Raw genomic sequence first — 17,601 nt, forward strand, 5'->3', positions numbered from 1 at the left:
GCCACACAAATACACAAAATTTTAGCAAAAGCAGAGGCATGGGATGGGGGAAATGTTCAGCAAATGGCACTAGATCAGTGGAATAATATGGACAAAAAATGGTGTCAGCTTTGTACAAAATTAGATTACAGGTGGCCATGGGCATGCATACCTGCAGTTTCTGTGCTCAGAAGTCAACAAGAGGAGCACAATGTCTTTACATTGTATTAAGAAAGATTAGGGAGATGGAGAGATGGCTCAGCAGTTAAGAATACTGACTGCTCTTCAGGAGGTCCTGAGTTCAAATCCCAGTAACCACATGGTGGCTCATAACCATCTGTAATGGCATCTGATGCCCTGTTCTAGAGTCTGAAGACAGCTACAGTGTACTCATATGCATAAGATAAATATTTTTTTAAAGAAAAGAGATATAAGTAATAAAAAGATAATTAAAAGAGGATGGAAGAATGTTGTAAGGTATGCAAACAGACAGTATGCAATATGCCAATTCATGTAAAAGGCTTGAGATTTGTACATTTGCTATCAGATGTGGTTTCTCACTAGATCTTTTTTAAGAGAATTGGGAAGCCCAGAGTTGAAAACCATGCATGCGATCTGTAGAATGCAATGCATCTAAAGGCAGAATAAATGCAGGCATGCACTTTGGGAAGCTGAGTCAGTTCAAAATTCTAGCTAAATTGGAGACAAAGAGAGGGAGAGAAAGATGAGGAAGAGAGAAGAGGAGGGGGAGGGAGGGAAGATGTTACTGTTTGTAAAATAACAGAACGAGACTGACTTGAAATTCAAATCCTGAAGCAGTTCAGGTGATGGGAGACTTCCTCACAGGAGAAGCAGTTAGGATAACAGCCACCCTCTCCCTGGAGATGACAGAAGCCAGACGGCAGTAGAAAGACATCTTTGAGATGACAAAATGTGAAACTGTGACTGGGGTTCTCCATGGAGTGGAAGTGTCCTTCAGACAGAGCTGGGCAGGTCGGCTGTGAAAGTTGTCTCCACAGAGCTCTTAGGGGTGTCTGAGATGTACACACCATAAACATTCCAAGCCCATGAGAGCCCTACTATGTTCCCCAAAGATGCACAATTATAATGCAAATCAAATAGTCAAAAGTTTGCAAAGAAACAAAGGTAAAATTTGTTTATTGTGATGTTTATCAGAAGCTACATTAAAGAGAGCTTCTTTCAGGAGACAATAAAATACACTCAGGGGAAGGGATGAAGAATAGAAAAAGAAAATAAACACAAATATTAACTAAACAAAACAAAGCATATAGTGTGGAATTCTCACAGAACAAATAAAAACATCACATAAAAAGACAAAATCAAAGTCCTTGTGTGGTGTGGTTAGAATCAAATGCATGATAGTCACATTTTAAAAGAATCAAAGGGCATTTCTAAGGTAGTCAAAATTAATTCACATAATTAAAAAATACTAGCTCAGCAGAAAACCCCTAATTAATGCAATTTATGTTTCATGTACAAGATGACAATTTAAACAAAAAGAGAATATAAACCACTCTGACATATTTAGAGGAGAAAACATTTTTTAATCCAAAAGAAGGAACAATATTCAAGAATGAATCAATAGCTCTAAACTCCAATACATTCACGAGTTCAACAAATGAGAAATGGACTAAGTAAAATCTCAGGTTATCAGATGGAATAAAACTATAAAAGCATTCATATTCTGCCAGAATGCAAAAAAAAAAAAACCACAAGAAATTATATTTAAATACACATTCAATCACCAACTGGAAGGTTGCACACTGAACTCCACTAACCCTAGATAAAGTGGAATCAGGTCAAGAAGCATTCCTAAGTATATAGCAAATTATTTCCTAGTGAAAAACATGTCCTTCTCCTTGGAAAATTCAAGACTGTGAATGTCTCAGTGCCAGCAGGAAGGCACCTGTGTGGGGGAGGAAGTGGAACCAATTGGACGACAATGGGAACTCCTGTAGCTGATAAAATAGAAACATATATAGCAACACTAAAAAACAACAAAAACATCAGCACACTATCCACTGGGACCCAGTGGCTCTGCCCAAAACAAAACAAAATAAAACAAACAAACAACCTCCCCCCCCCAAAACCAAAAACGGGGCAAGAAACAATAGGGTACTTTTGTTGTTGTTGTTCTCAAGTTGAGTGAAATTTTGGCCAAAATTTCCAAGAGAAGAATAAATACACAAGGTTCTAAAACACGTGATTCGGAGCTTCTGATTCAAGAAAGTAGGCAAAGGGTAACGAAGAAACTGGAGGTGGGAAACAAGAAAACACAGAAGTCAAGGGTGCAGCCGTAATAACAGTAATGTAGTGTGAAAGAGGAAGACTGGTTAGGGCCAAGGACAGTTCTAGAACGGGTGATGGAGACCCACAAACATGCTGGGGACCAGGGATGAAAGAAAAAGAAAACACACGAATACAAGTCAAGTGGTAGTGGTACATATTCTGCGGAAGCAAAAATGCTCTCAAGAGCTCACTAACCACAATCTCACTCCAAGAAATGTGTAGAGATTTGGCTGCCAATGGACAAATTCCTCAAAAATCACAAGTTGCCAAATCTGACCCAAGGAGTAGGAAAATCTAAATCGATTTTCTTAGATAAACCGAACACTTCCTTTCCAGAAAAAAAAAAAAAAAAAAAAAAAAAAAAAAACACCCAACTTTGGGCCCAGATGCTTCGACTAGTGAATCTTCCCAAACATTTAAGGAAGAAATAATGTGGACCTTGATGAGAAGAGATGGAGCGTGCCCAAACTGGTTCTCGGAGGAGGAAGGCTGCATTCTGATGCCAGACCCTGGCAAGGATACTGTGAGAAAGAATATCACATGCCAATTTCCCTCATGAACATTGTATAAAAATCTTGAAACACTTGCAAATCAATTGATACATGAGTGGGTTAATGTTCAGAGAGCCCAGTAACTCCCCACATTAACAAAAGTGGAAGGCATTGTAACATTTATTTGCTAAAAAGAAGGAAACAGAAAGTCCAGCCATGGAAAAAACTCTTCCTGGCAAGCTAGAGACGGAGGAGTGCTTTTTAATCTGAAAGAGGCTTCCTTGGAATCTTACAGTAAACACCATATTTAACAGTGAAATATGAAAGACTTCCCCTTTGAGACTCAGAATGGAACAGAGATGCTCAGAGCCTCTTATTTGGTGAAGACCTAATGGTTTACAGAATGAGATAGGGAGAGAAATTAAGTAAAACCTGTAAAGGGTTAGAAAAGAAAAAAAAATACTCTCATTATTTGAAGAGATAAATGTGCACAAAGGAAACTCAAAAGACTTTACAAACAATTAAAATTGGCAGGAGGACTTTGAAAGGTGACTGGCTATGAACAAGGCTTAAAATCTGTTCCTTTTTTTTTCTTTTTTGAACATTTTCTTTACTTACATTTCAAATGTTATCCTTTTTCAATACCAGAAACAAACAGAATGTTAAACTATAGCATCTGGGTATACTTTAAATTAATATTTGTATTTTGTGAGATAAAAAAATTATGAAAGCTGATGTTGGATGCATTTTCTGGGGTGGTACCAAGATTGACAGTGTCTCGGGGACACCAGGCCACGCAGCATCAATCAACTGGTAGACACCAACTGCCCTGTTGATGTTAGGCAATCCTGACAGGACCATTTCCAGGGATTGGAGGTAACAAACCAACAGATAGACAAAGGCAACCTGACAAACTCCCCAAGAGCTAACTCCATTCCCTCCAAAGACAGAGATGGGAGTATTTTTTTTTTATCAGTTTTTATGTCTTTCTAATTTTGTTTTTAAGTCTTGACATCCTTTAACATGTGTGTGTGCCTAGGTGACTGTGGATGCTTAGGGATATGCTAATGTGCCTTTTAAGTGGGCTGAGGGACTAAAGAGCCCATTTACCTTCTTAATACCCATTTACATGGCATTTTGAGGTCTGTTAAATGTTTTATAAATCCTTGAAATGTTATTTGCTTGTATAAAGAAAACTATCTACTCTTAAAAAGCCTCATTGGCTTATAAAATTTGATACCAAACATAGAAATTCTACTAAATTTTTTCTTCATATTTTATTTACTAAGTAGTCACGACTTTAAAAAAAAATTAGGGGTGCCTAAAATACTTTGTTAAGATGCCTCTGGGAATATATATTATAGATCAATTTTGGACTAATTTGTATGGATATTTTCAACAATAGTCTTAATATATAAATGTTAAATGCAAAATTTTTTCTATTAAGGCTGATAATATACATATACATGTACATATATACATATGCATAATGATAGACATAGGCTTGTCAAATAAGTTTTCTTTGCACAGAAGGATTACAGGAGACACAGTATCAATGAGCATTTTAACAATGCATTTGAATTTAGCATTCAAATTGAGGTAATTTTCCCCTGTATACAATAAACATGGTTATATTATTGAATGTTGATATAATAATAATGTATATATTTTTTAAATTTAACATAATTATAATACTAAGGAATTAAAAATCTTCAACTGTTACTGGGAGTTCCTCCTTAATGAAGGTTTGTTTTTTTTCAATGTTCTTATCTTGTCCAACTTAAACTAAAGGGGACAGTTATTTAAGACTAAGCTATTGGTGCCTATTCTGCCTGCTTAAAGCTTCAGCAACAGTTAGAGTGAGTGACACAGTTAGGTTCTGTGTCTTTAAGATTACAGGTCTTTTACGTGCTGTGAAGCGTCGTATCTTTAAAAGCAAGAATTTTTAATGAAGTACTGCTTCATTAAATGTGATTTATTTTAACCAATAAAAACAACAAGTGGTATGAACATTGTCTAAGTTGAATTACTAATTGTCTCAGTCACTGTTCTGTTCCTTCGAAGAGATGTCATGACCACAGCAACTCTTATACAAGAAACCGATTATCTGGTGCTGGCTTGCAGAATTTTCATCCATCGTTATAATCGGAGGACGTGTGAAAGCACATAGGCAGATGTGCTGCTGGAGACACACCTGAGAGCTCTATACCTGGATCTACAGAGAGAGAGAAGAGAGAGAGAGAGAGAGAGAGAGAGAGAGAGAGAGAGAGAGAGAGAGAGAGAGAGAGAGACAGAGAGAGACAGAGAGAGACAGAGAGAGACAGAGACAGAGACAGAGACAGACAGACAGACAGACAGACTGATGGACTGACTGACTGACTGACTCTAGGTCTGACTTGAGTATATCAAAATGACATACTTCCTCCAAGAGGCCACACCTCCTATTCCCTGTCAAGTAGAGCCACTCCCTGTAGCCTTCAGTGAACCTATGGGGGCCATTTCCATTCAAACTATTACACTAGTTGTACTGGCTGGTTTTGTGTCAACTTGACACAAGCTGAAGTTAACACCAAGAAAGGAACCTCCTTTGAGGAAATGCCTCCATGAGATCCAGCTGTAAGGCATTTTCTCAATTAGTGATCCAGCAGGGAGGGCCCAGGCCATTGTGAGTAGTGCCATCCCTGGGCTGGTAGACCTGGGTTCTATAAGAAAGCAGGCTGAGCAAGTCAGGGGAAGCAACCCAGTAAGTAACATTCTTCCATAGCCTCTGCAGCAGCTCCTGCCTTCAGGTTCCTGCCCTGTGTGAATTCTGTCCTGACTTCCTTTGATGATGAACAGTAATGTGGAATGTAAGCTGAATAAACCCTTTCCTCCCCAACTTGTTTCTTGGCCATGATGTTTTGTGCAGGAATAGAAACCCTGACTAAGACCTAGTGAACAGTAATGAAAGCTTCCAAAGTACACCACCTACTTTTAGGTATTTATATACAAACATAAAAATAATAAATATAAATCATATATTAAAAATATAAATATGTAAGTACATATTCACATAATACACATATATATTCATTTTAGTTTATAGTGCAACTAAGGCTTCCTAAAAAATATAGTCTTAGGCAAGATGTTATTTGATTAATTATCTCATCTCTGATTCTCTCAGTAATTAAAAAATATCCCTATTGCTTATAAAATAAACTGACCTTCAGGACATGATGAGTCTGCTCCAGGTGCAGACTCCCTTCACAGACAGTTACCTTCACTGGGAAGATGATCCTGTGTTCAGCTGGTCCTCACATCAGAAAATTGGGACGGTGACATAGTTCCTTGTCTTTACTTTCCTCAAGCAAACAATGTGCTTTAAAAAAAAATACAACTGCATGGTTTTTTTAAAAAAAAGTATGTCAGGCTTCTGATTAAGTGACTGATTCTTCAGTCGAGTTTATTAAATAGTCTTCTGTCGAGCTTTACCGGTAGGCAACATTTGAAGCACAATTCGTTCCTCAACACTGGAGTAACCAGCCTTCTGGGTGTCAATAATCATCTTTGGAGACTTATGCTGATGAGGACAAGGGGTCAGAAGACCAGCATTTTGGACTGCAGTGGGGTGGTCACAGCCAAGTGAAGACAAAGGCCACATACGTGGCACTGTGGTTTATGGCGATGGCATTGCAGCCCATGTAGGAAATTGTGGCCTTTGCAATAAATAATGCTGGGCCAACAGAACATCCACATAGAAAAACAGGACTCTTGACTTCTGTTTCACCCCAGACACGAAAATCGATTCCAGATGAAACCGAGCACTGAGGCGGCAGAGCTTTGGAATGCCTTTCTGAATACAGCCAGCCAGAAGCAGCACTACAAAAAGGAAATGCCCAGGGAAACCAGACCACAGAGCAACATGAACCCTTTCTTCTCCATGAATGATACTGTTGAGGAAGTGAGGGGGCCAAGCCCATGTATCGATGAGAGATCAGTGTGTGTAAACCATGGATTTTGTGTTTTTTAATCCATTTATGTATTTTACATGCATGTGTGCAAGCCTTTGTGATGAATTACTTTACTCGGTAAAGACATCAATGGAAAGAAGGGGTGAGAGTTTTAACAGACACAGGGGAAGACTGCCAATTGGAGAATAGGTCCATGGAAAGGTGCTTAACTTGGTCTTCAGAGAAACACAAACACACTGCCTTCCTCCAGAAGATTCCAGAGTGGTTCCAGAACACAGAGTCAGCCAAGGACTATCGGGAGCCGTTATCTCTCACGGTCTGATGGTGGGCCTGTAAACCGGTTACTAAGTAGAAAAACTGTGCCATGTGCTAAATCTAAACACATACAGTCTTGGGCTGAGTATAGTCACGTGCCACACAACAGCCATGGGTTCTGAAAATGCTTCACTGGGCTCCTCTACCATAGCGGCAGCCTAGAGAGGGGCATGCATGCTAGGCTGGGGGTAACCGACTGCTTACAGGGTACAGAGCAGTACCACGCGTTACAGCGATGTACAAGGTAGGAAACTGTAATGCATCCTAAGAATTTGTGGTTCTAAACATGGAAGGAACAGGTACAGGAACATTCGAGCTGATGGGTCTCCTTCAGCTCCACTGTATTCTCAGAGGCTCAAGCTGCCATGGCCACAGACCCACGGTTGAGGATTAACACCAATGCACGGCACACATGACTTATCCAAGAATGTTTGCAGATAGACAGCATCTTCTATTGAAACCACCCACTGTCCACCAGAGAGATTGGCTGACCCGAGCAGGGAGTGCAAAAAAACCTGGCAAGGACTTTATGGTTGGGATCCCCAGGAGTCTTCAAGTAGGAGGGAGACCAGATGTCTCTTTAGGATAGCTTAGTGTTAAGCAGGCACACCCTTCTGCAGCACCCCCCCCCCCACCATTCCACTTCCGCATGAAGGCACACAACCCTAAGAAAAATACTGGGGTGACTGGATTTTTACAGACTAACATAGATCACACCTTTGTTAATATAATAATAATAATAATAATAATAATAATAATAATAATAATAATAATAAATGATAATAATAATAATAATAACAATAATAATAATAATAATAATAATAATAAAAGATGTTTGCTCTTGATCTTTTCAGAAAGGGTAACATGCTGCTTACAATAAAAATGTGCCTTTGTGTGTGTGGGCAGGGGTGGGGGTAGCACTGACCCATTGTGTATCTGCTACCTCAGAGCCCTCCTGCTTGCTGAAGTGACCCTCCGAAACCCTCCATCACGAGCTTCCTCTCCCACCCCTCCTGGAGCTGCAGGAATCTGACTACTGTTGATACCTCGAGGTTTTACGGGTGTGGAGTGAGCTTTCTGGAGCATGCATCCATTCTATTTGTAAAACTTTGGGGGAACTACCATCTTGTTTTCTGTAGGGGCTGTGAGATGCTATGCCAAATATTTTGGATTAAACATTTAAGTGGAAAGAAAACTCAAGTGGTCAGGGAATGAGGGGAAATCACAGTTGTTTTGCACACCTGTCATTGTTAGCTGAGAAATCCTGTATCTGCCGCAGCTACTGGGACCATGGCTTCCCTTTACCTCATGAGTCAAGAGGCTTTCACTGTACAGAGAGTTTCTCAGGTTCTTCCTTGGCATTCCAGGCTTGGGGGTTAAAGCTGACCACTATCCCGGGTACTCTCTCCTGGCTCTCTGCTTTCCTTGCTTTTCTTGTTGCAAATGAAACAACCCTTTGAGAAGAAGCCACTTATGGAAGAAAGGACTTGGTTGTGGTTTGAGGAGTCTGTTAAGATGGAGAAGAGCAAATGGGCAGGAGCCGGCAGCGAGTCATACCGTGTCCTCTGCCATCGACACCGGGACACAGAATGATTGACGTTCATGCTGGGCTTTCTCCTCATTTAATCCAGGAACCTGGTGACCCGGAGAAAGGCACTGCCTGCACATAGGGGGAACCTTCCCAATTCAATGGATCGATTCTAGAACCCCCCTCTAACACTTTAAGACGCTTGTTTTCTAGGTGTTTGTGTGGGGGTAGAGGGAGCCCTTACTGTTAGATTAAGGTCTTTCTCATGCACATTCTCACTTTTATGGGATTGGGTCAGTTCTGGTGAGGGCAGATTGTGAGAAATCAAGCATAGTCATTATGTAACATGGAATAGTACTGAGATTCAATGAGAATCAAACAGACGTCCCTTAGCCCTCAACCAAGAGGAATTTCCTAGGCCCGCAAGTCTGACTAGAATCAGAAAATTGCAATCCTGATTTGAAGACTTGTATAATGTTTGAGCTGTTACTTGTAGCCTGACCTCTTCCTTTTACAGAGAGGGAAGCTGGCGTTCCGTTGTCTGAATCCCCCACAGAATGAAACTAGATTCCAAGTCTTTTTGGAACAGTGATGGGTCTTCAAGATCTACCCTCATACCCCACGGCAGCCATATCCGAACTGTGGTTTCCACAGCAGCCAGCGTGGACCACACCTCATCTGCTGTGGACTTGCCCTGAACTCCAACTTCCTAGGAGCCTGCTGTGTTCTCCGTCAGCCCACATGCAGTCCAGGTGAAATAAATTAGTCCGCATGGTTTTCTGTCATCTCTCCCTATAGACAACATAGGCATCCATCAGTTTTGGGAACCTCCTGTTATATATATATTTGCCAAAGGCTAATTCTAAAATCATTTTTTTCCCTAATCCAATGCGGCTGCCAGATTGCTCATTTTTTAAAAATGATGTTCTTTCCAGCTGCCTGTTTATCATTATCAGATGGCCTTTCCATAACATTCCATGTGTGCACATGACTTTCCTGTATAGGCTTCCAAGTAAGTAGGTCAAGCAGAGATGCTGCCTTAGGGTGGGACATTCGGCATCCATGTGAAATAGCCACATGCACACAGGGAAGGGCTCCTCACACCAGAGGACAGGAATGGTCATGTGACCCAACACTAATGAGGTAAGGCATCGGTGTAAAAGGCCTGGGTCTACTCCTGGAGGCCATTGTGGTACTCTACCTTATGAGGGTAACTCATCGAAGCCACCACCCAGAAGATAACTAGAATCAGGTGATGGGAGGGTCAGGAAGGGGACATGTGGTATTTATTTAAACATAGACTTTACTATTTAGAGCAATTTTAGATACAAAACAAATTGTTTTCCAACTCACAGAGCGATCCATCTGCCTCTATCTCCTGAGTGCTCAGCTTAAAGAGGCATGCCACCAAGCCTGGCTAAGGGGGATTTTAAAAGAGAATTAGCACCCCAATTCTGAGTTGCTATTCCCTTTTCATACCCGAAAGGTAAAAGCAAGAGAGATTTGTCCCAGCGTACTGATAACTGGGCAGTGAAAATTTTCTCCCTGCTTGTGCTAGCCGCTCAATGACAATATTCAGGGAGATGGTTGCTCTGCAGCTTCCTCACTCCACTAGCGCTGTGGAGAAGGTGTTGGCAAACTGTCGTCTGCTGGTCAGTTCTGCAGGAGGCCTGGAGCACGCAGAGCGGTGTTTCCTTTTTAACAGGAACTTTAACGTTGCATTTCTGTGATGCCGCTTTCACGAGGCTGAGGCAGGAGGATGGCAAGCTCAAGGCCAGCCAACGATTATACAAGAGAGATACTCTCTAAGCAAACCAAAACCAAAACACCTACATTCAGCAGATCCATACCACACCAAGTCAAACACCTGATGGACGTCGCGTGTGGTCTATCCACTCAGTTCCTTTAAAAAGAACTTCGTGGTGTCGTGTAGAGGACCAGGCTGTCTGGGTGATTCTGAGGAGTGTTATAGCAGACATGACAGTGAATGTCTGTCCTTTTATGGGACTGACTTGCTGGCTTCCTTGAGATACACAGAGGGCCAGATACCAGTCTCTTGTGTTGCCTTTGAGCACTGAGGAATGCTTTTCACAGCCTGGCTGGTTGTGTGTACCTCATACTTAACCTGGGTGGGACGCTCTTCCACAGCCTCCTGGTTTTTGCTTTCTCACTTTTATTAACTTCATAATAAATTAAGATCTTTTCATACCAGAAAATAAAAATCCCCCCCCTTTAAATAGCAACACCACAACCATGGGAATGAATGAAGGATATTTGAATTAACTGTCCACTACTGATTTTCTATTAAAACAGTACGCATTGCCAATCCTGAGACACAGCCTCTTCCCACAAGTGTGACTGAGAGGACACAAGGCTGCAGAATTGCCGAGAAGTGGGCAGTGTGTATTCTTAGTAATGATAAAGGCCCTTCCAGAATCCCATACCAGGCCCCCTCACATCCCTCCTCCCAGCCTCTTCTTTTGGCCTAACTCTCACCACAACCCATTTTGTAGGCAACAGTATGGTGTTGGTGTCTCAGTTGCGGTTAAGATTATGAATGAAACCAAGTGCCTTTCATATCTTTCTGGCTACTGTGGCTAATTAATGTTCTGGATCTACGGCTCACTGGCTCCACGATTTAAGGCAAAGCATGCGACTTCTCTACGGACCAGCCTCCGTGGCGTTAACAAAGATGATAATTAATAACCATATCATAAGGCTGTTGTGATGATGACTGAAAATAAGAAACACAAGTCTATTAAAAATAGAAAGTGTGAAATAACTAGAAATTATCATCTTTTATATCTATTCTTACAGGATTTTCCAATTTATGCTTTTTCCCCCATTGAGGTTTTGAGTCTTTTTTAGCATCTCTCCTGCCTCCCACACACTCCAGAGCACAGGCTGCGTAAGATGGATTTACAAGTTTCATTTGCCCACTGTGGCCAGACCAATGCCTGGAGTGGAGCCCAGTGAATGATACGAAGATAATAAGAAACCTTTGAGTGAATTAATAAAGCGTTTTATCATTCTATGTCAGGAGAAGGAGTCCATTTGACTGTCCATGTATGCTGAAAATATTTTCCCACTATGTCTAATGTCTTGGATTTTGTTTCTTTAATATGTTTTAATAATATTATTACTTAATAGTCAAGAGCCCTGGCTGTTCCTCCAGAGTCCTGGGTTCAATTCTCAGTGCCCACATGGAGGCTCACAATCACCTGTTAACTCCCGTTTTAGAGGATCCAGTACCATCTCATAGTTTTAAGAGCATTAATCACACATGGTGCACAGATATACATACAGGCAAGGCACACACACTATCATTGATAGTAAATTTAAAATTTTAAAAAGCATCTGCTTGGGTGATTTAAAATAGATTTTTCTTGGACTCAAATACAATATTTTTATGTTTCAGTCTTCTTCCCCTACCCCTGCTTTATTTCTCTCCTTCTCCTCGACAGAGCGAGCCAAGAGCCTGGGCATGCTAAGCAAGCACTCTACCACTGACCATTTTCTTTTATTTTGATTCTGACTTAGGGTCTCACCATGTGGACAAGGCTGGATTCGACTTTGTCGTACACCCTAGGAAGGCAGACCCTGAACTTATGATTAATCTTTCTGCTTCATCCTCTTCTTCCTCTGTAACGGAGATTATAGGTCTCTGCCACCAGGGTTGGCTTGGTGTGTTTTTGAGGACATTTGGATATCTCTTTTGTGCTAGATGGTCCATGACTTCACGCTGCAAATACTCTGACCATTTAAGTCAAGACTGGTTCATATTCTATAAGATCTGTGGCCTCCTGGACTTTGATATACATAATGCTGACAAGCTGTTTATGAGGCAGTATTTTCTATGGTGGGATGTTGCCATTGGATATGGCCATTCTGGATCCCTAGGTGTGGATAGGTAAGGCAGAACCAAATGTTTTAAGAGAAAAGGTCTTACATTCAACGTATAAATACTCCTTTTCTCACATGAATTCTAGGACTAGCTTAAAGAGGATATCTAATTAGGGATCCAGCTTAGTGGGCTTCAGGTTGACTTCTCTTATTGTAGTCCAGTAACCACGCAACCCTCCATATCAGTCACGTTTGTGTTGCTGAGATTAAAACACCACAGCAACCCAAGGAAGAAAGAGTTTATTTTGGCTTATGTTTCCAGAGAAACCTGAGTCCACAAGGAAGGATCAGGAGAGGAGGTATAGCATCAAGAATGTGAGGCTGAGGGCTCGTGGCTCCAACTGTTGGCATGAAGCAGAGAGAGCAACTGGAAATAAAGCCAGCCCTTAAACTCTAAAAGCCCAAGTCCAGTGAAGACTTCAACATGACAACCACCTAAATCCCCCAAACAGTGCCAAGGCATCAAGTGTTCAAATACATCTGTCTACCAAGGCAGGGCATTGCCATTTGAGTCACTATAATACTAAAGACAAGTGTATGCTCTTTGGTACACGGATGAGTCTTGGCATTTCACCGTCAGGAACAAATTAGATAAATGGGTGCTAGACTAGATCTAGAGCTAGAATGGCTACTGAGGCCAGCAAGACCCTGAATGATCGATGGCCCTAATGTAAAATCTAGCCCAGCAGACCATAGGTCATGCAGAGAGAAATAGCCTGTTACCCCAGTTAGCTCCAGAGGCTATGTCAGTCTGGAAGTGTAGTGTCCCAAAGATGGACAGAGGCTATGAAAAACCATCCAGCTTGTAATCACTCATGAGTGATTCCATCTTGGATACTCAGCTAACAGACAGACATATAGGTTCTGGACTAGGAGAACATCAGAACTCTCTGCCCACTGTGGACCCACCATTGAGGTTGAGCACGAATGCTCCCTATAAACCATGTGACTGTTCACGGTTCATCATTTTGACAAAGTACTCGAGAAAAATCAACATGTAAGGGGAAAGGTTGCCTTTGGCTCAAGGCTTTAGGGGTTCTAGTCTACAGTCAGACCAACCACTGGTTTAGACTTGTGGCAGAGGTTCTGGGTGACAATAGCAAAGAACACATGGGAGATCAACTGTGTTTACCTCATGGCTTGGAAACCTGTAAGGAGCAAACCTGCCACAGTCCTCTGGAAGGGGACATCTCCAATGACCTAAGGACTTCCCACAAAACTCCTCCTCCGGATGAGTGCCATGGTGCCTGTAAATAGCACTATCATATAGACTGATCCTTCCACACATGGGCCCTTGACGAATACTTTGTATGCAAATTGAAAGAGGCTCGGGTGAGTGTGGGTGTGGCTGGCTCACTGATCTAGAAGCAGGGTTAGCAAATCCCAGCCCATTGGCCAGCCCTGCCCCCACTCAGTGTAAATGAAGCGACCTGGCCCACATGACACAGGCACATGGTTGCCGTGCTGTGCACACTGTGTCTACTGCTTGGTGATACAAAAGGTAGAACTGGGTCACAAGTCACAGCCACAGAGGCCATGTGACCCTATAGTGCCCAAGTCATCAAGCCAGCCCTGAAAGAAGTTTGTCAGTCAAAGCTCTATCCTAGAGCATAGATTTCTGCGAGCACATTTTTCATCTGCTTTGTTCATGTGGCTCTTCCCAGCAACTAGGAGAGTCCCTGACATGAAGCAAGGGTCCAAACGTTGCGTATTAACCAAAGAAACGACTGAGTGACTGAAGGAGTTCAAGACTACTAAGAATGTTCTTATTTTCTTTTTACATTCTTTCTGTAACAAAACTAAACAGGACTGGTCGTAAAGACTGGAGTTGGGCCACTCGGAGCTTTAGAGAGAGCAAAGTTCACATGGCAGAACCTGGGATTGTCTGGTGGACAGAGTGGGGCTGCGCGCACACTGACTGCTTTACCTGCGGAAAAAAACGGCCTGTCTCTAGTTCGAGAAATTAAGGCTAATTTTAAATGTGCAGAATTAGCAAAGCACCCTGACAGTTTTCACTAATGAATTCTGATGGTTAATTACACTTAGATTCTTAATGCTTCCCCCTCTAGAGGCCACCATGCTGGTCTTGCTTGGAGGAGGCGAAGCCACACCTACCGAAGTCTTTCTCTAAAAAGCAGAGGGAGCACGGAGTTTGCCTTGCTCTCTTTCTGTTTCTTGTTTTCACTGATGACTGGAGCTGAAAGGACAAGAGCTTCAGTGGGTCATCTGCTTGACTTGTTCAGGTGTCTTTCAAAATGCACTTGGGTGGAGCTTGGTGTTAAGTGACAGTCCTTCTCTCTCATCCGAGTTTCGAAAATAAGGAATAAAACATCCCATCTGTAAGCATGGAGGCTCTGAGAACCGCAGGATGCATGCTGCTGAGGACCAGCTCTGCTAGAGGCATGAACCTGCAAAAGCATTTTTGATGGGCTTGCATGGGAGGACCTGTGAGTCCTCACGGACCCCTTTCCTAAAGTTTTTCTTTCTCAAGGAAGAAGAGAGATTATCCTCTGACTGACAGACATCATCCTGTGACTAGCAAATCTTCCAAACCTGGAAGTAGCCTCCTCTTGTCATATCGTTAGGGGGGTGCTCAACAGAAGGCAGCTGCAGAGACCGAACGGAAGACATTGCTTTCTCACCTGTTTCTGGGCCCTGAGAGATTGGAATACTGACTTCCTTCATGTCTGGGGAGGTCCGTCTCCTTGGTTTGCATCTTCAGCCTCTCCTTGTGTCCTCCAGTGATGGGATCATAGCATTTGTGCCCCTTACTGTAGTTTTAGTCCCAAACACCAGGCCCCTAACTCTCTTCACAAACATACTCTCAAAGCATCCACTTTCAAAGACTGTCCTTTTGGACATTCAACATATGAATTCTGGTGGACACATACATTCCGTCCACAGTACCTCCCCTTCCCTGTTACCACACTGATGTTATGACTGGCATACATGCTTTCCCAGATTGTCTGGGCTTGGACACACCCTTTCGGATTGGCACTCTCTATGGGTTCTAAAGAAAGGTTCTGGGTGTTGTAGCAATCCATCCAGTAGCCACCATCCTCATGTAACCACCAGGCTGTGGCCATTTTGCTCTATTCACACCATCAAGTGGAGTAGAAAACCGGCACTGTAGTTACCAGAAGCCAGCAAATGGCGTGGAGGGGGAGAGCATGAGAGATCACAGAAGAGATAAAACATCAGCACGGACCCTCTGACTCTCAGCATGGGTCGTCCCCAAGGTGATGAAGTCTCAGCCCATTCTGTGACATGAAACTGTGCAGCATCTGTTAGTGGCTTGCCCCAAATTGTCCACGATGGAGGAGGCCCAAAGAGGCAGTATCCCCTTCTCCTCCATGAGCTTATCTGTCTCCCTTCTCGGCATGACTTTCGATTATAGATTGCTATACATAATGTATATATATGCATCTTGGCTATTCCAAGTCTCTGCATTTTAATCCCTTATGTGGGTGAGTGTTGTACTGCTGTAAGGTTCTTACCAAAAACTGAAAAGCAGGGTACTAGGGGTCGACCCTTTGTGTGGTTACCGTAAGCAACAGTACATGCAAACCCCGTTGAATACGGCAAGGTGTTGTGGTAAATATTAAAAGCCAATAAATAACTTTTATTGGCCCCCTGAGGTCTCACTCCAAGGATGCTGCCCTACTGTGCAGCATGGACTCTGTTGCTCGGTCTCTCCACAAGGTTCCCTTTCCAGGCCGTTCACTCTGCCCACCCTGTTGTTTCTGTCCCAGGTGGATACAACCACCCTGACGTGTTTTTTTCCTCCAACCCCCGGCACAAACATGACTCCAAAGCCCGGTAGCTTATCAAGCACGTTAATATATTAAATTCTCAATCCACAAACCCTCCACACAATAAGCTTACATCCAATGAACAAAGATACAAACTGCCCTTCTATATGAGATTTTAAAAAGCCTATAGAAACCCTTAAAATATTCATATCTACCTATCTCCAATTAAGACCACCTGGATCTAGATCCTCCTTCTCTAGCTCCATCTTGATTACTCTCAGAATTACCCTTTCTCTCCTCCTCTTCCATTTTCCTGACCTCTCCCGCCTACCTCTCCACTGTCCAGTCATGTAGCACCTTAACATCAACCCACAGCAAGGGGCATAAGAAAGTCTTTGAGTGCCTAGTATATAGTAGGTGCTTAATAAATGGTTATTATATTTTTTATTACTAAGACATTGTCAAAATTTCATGTTGTAACCTTTTAAACGTAGGAATGTTATCAGCACTGTCCCCTATAAACCCTTCGCTACCTTCAGAGTGGCTAATCTAGTCTTCAGAGCTGCAGGCCAATCCTACCCATCCTCCCAGTCATTCAAGTTACTTCCTACTGCCTTTATTTTTTCTTTGTTTTCTGTTGGGAGCACAAAGGCCCTTGCACCCTTTGATCTCCAGGGAGCCCAGGCATGGTCAGCACCCAGGACTGTCCTTTCCAAAAGAAGGAAATATAACCTGTTGTTCCATAAGGCTGAAACTTGGAGGTGATTAATCACCCGCTGATCTGCTTTACCTGTTGGGCCAGGTCATATCAAGCTCCCACAACCAGAGCTGGAGGTGGCTGGTAATCTAGGTGACCCTTAGGTTACTAAATGACCCTTGGGTCACTTGTACAGCCACAAGCTCCCCCAGTCTCCCACAATCAGGACCAGAGGTGGCTACTAGTCCAAATGACCTCTATGTTATCTCCATGACCAAGACCAGGCTAGATTCCTTTTCAGTCCCTTAAGCCAGAACAGGCAGCCTATCTCTAGACACCACCTTCTTGGAAGACATGACATGCTCCCTTCTTGTTGGGCTCTCACTTGACTAACATTGCCTCTTTGCTCTCATCGGGAAAGTCTTCCAGGGAATCAAACAGCATCTTCGTTTCCTAGACTTTGCACATGGCAAATCAGAGCAGCAAATCACACGTAAGTTATTGGTGAAATAAACAGTATTTCTTACAAGATTTGCCAAAAGGAAATTAAAGACTGACAGTCTATCAGTTCGGGAGTAAGGATGGCAGGGGGTTGCCTCATGTACACACAGATCAGGATTGTAGTTTATCAACAATCTGTTGAAAATCTGATTAATTCTATTTGATAGTGAGTAGC

This window comes from Micromys minutus, assembly GCF_963924665.1.
Source record: "Micromys minutus genome assembly, chromosome: 1".
Taxonomy (NCBI): domain Eukaryota; kingdom Metazoa; phylum Chordata; class Mammalia; order Rodentia; family Muridae; genus Micromys; species Micromys minutus.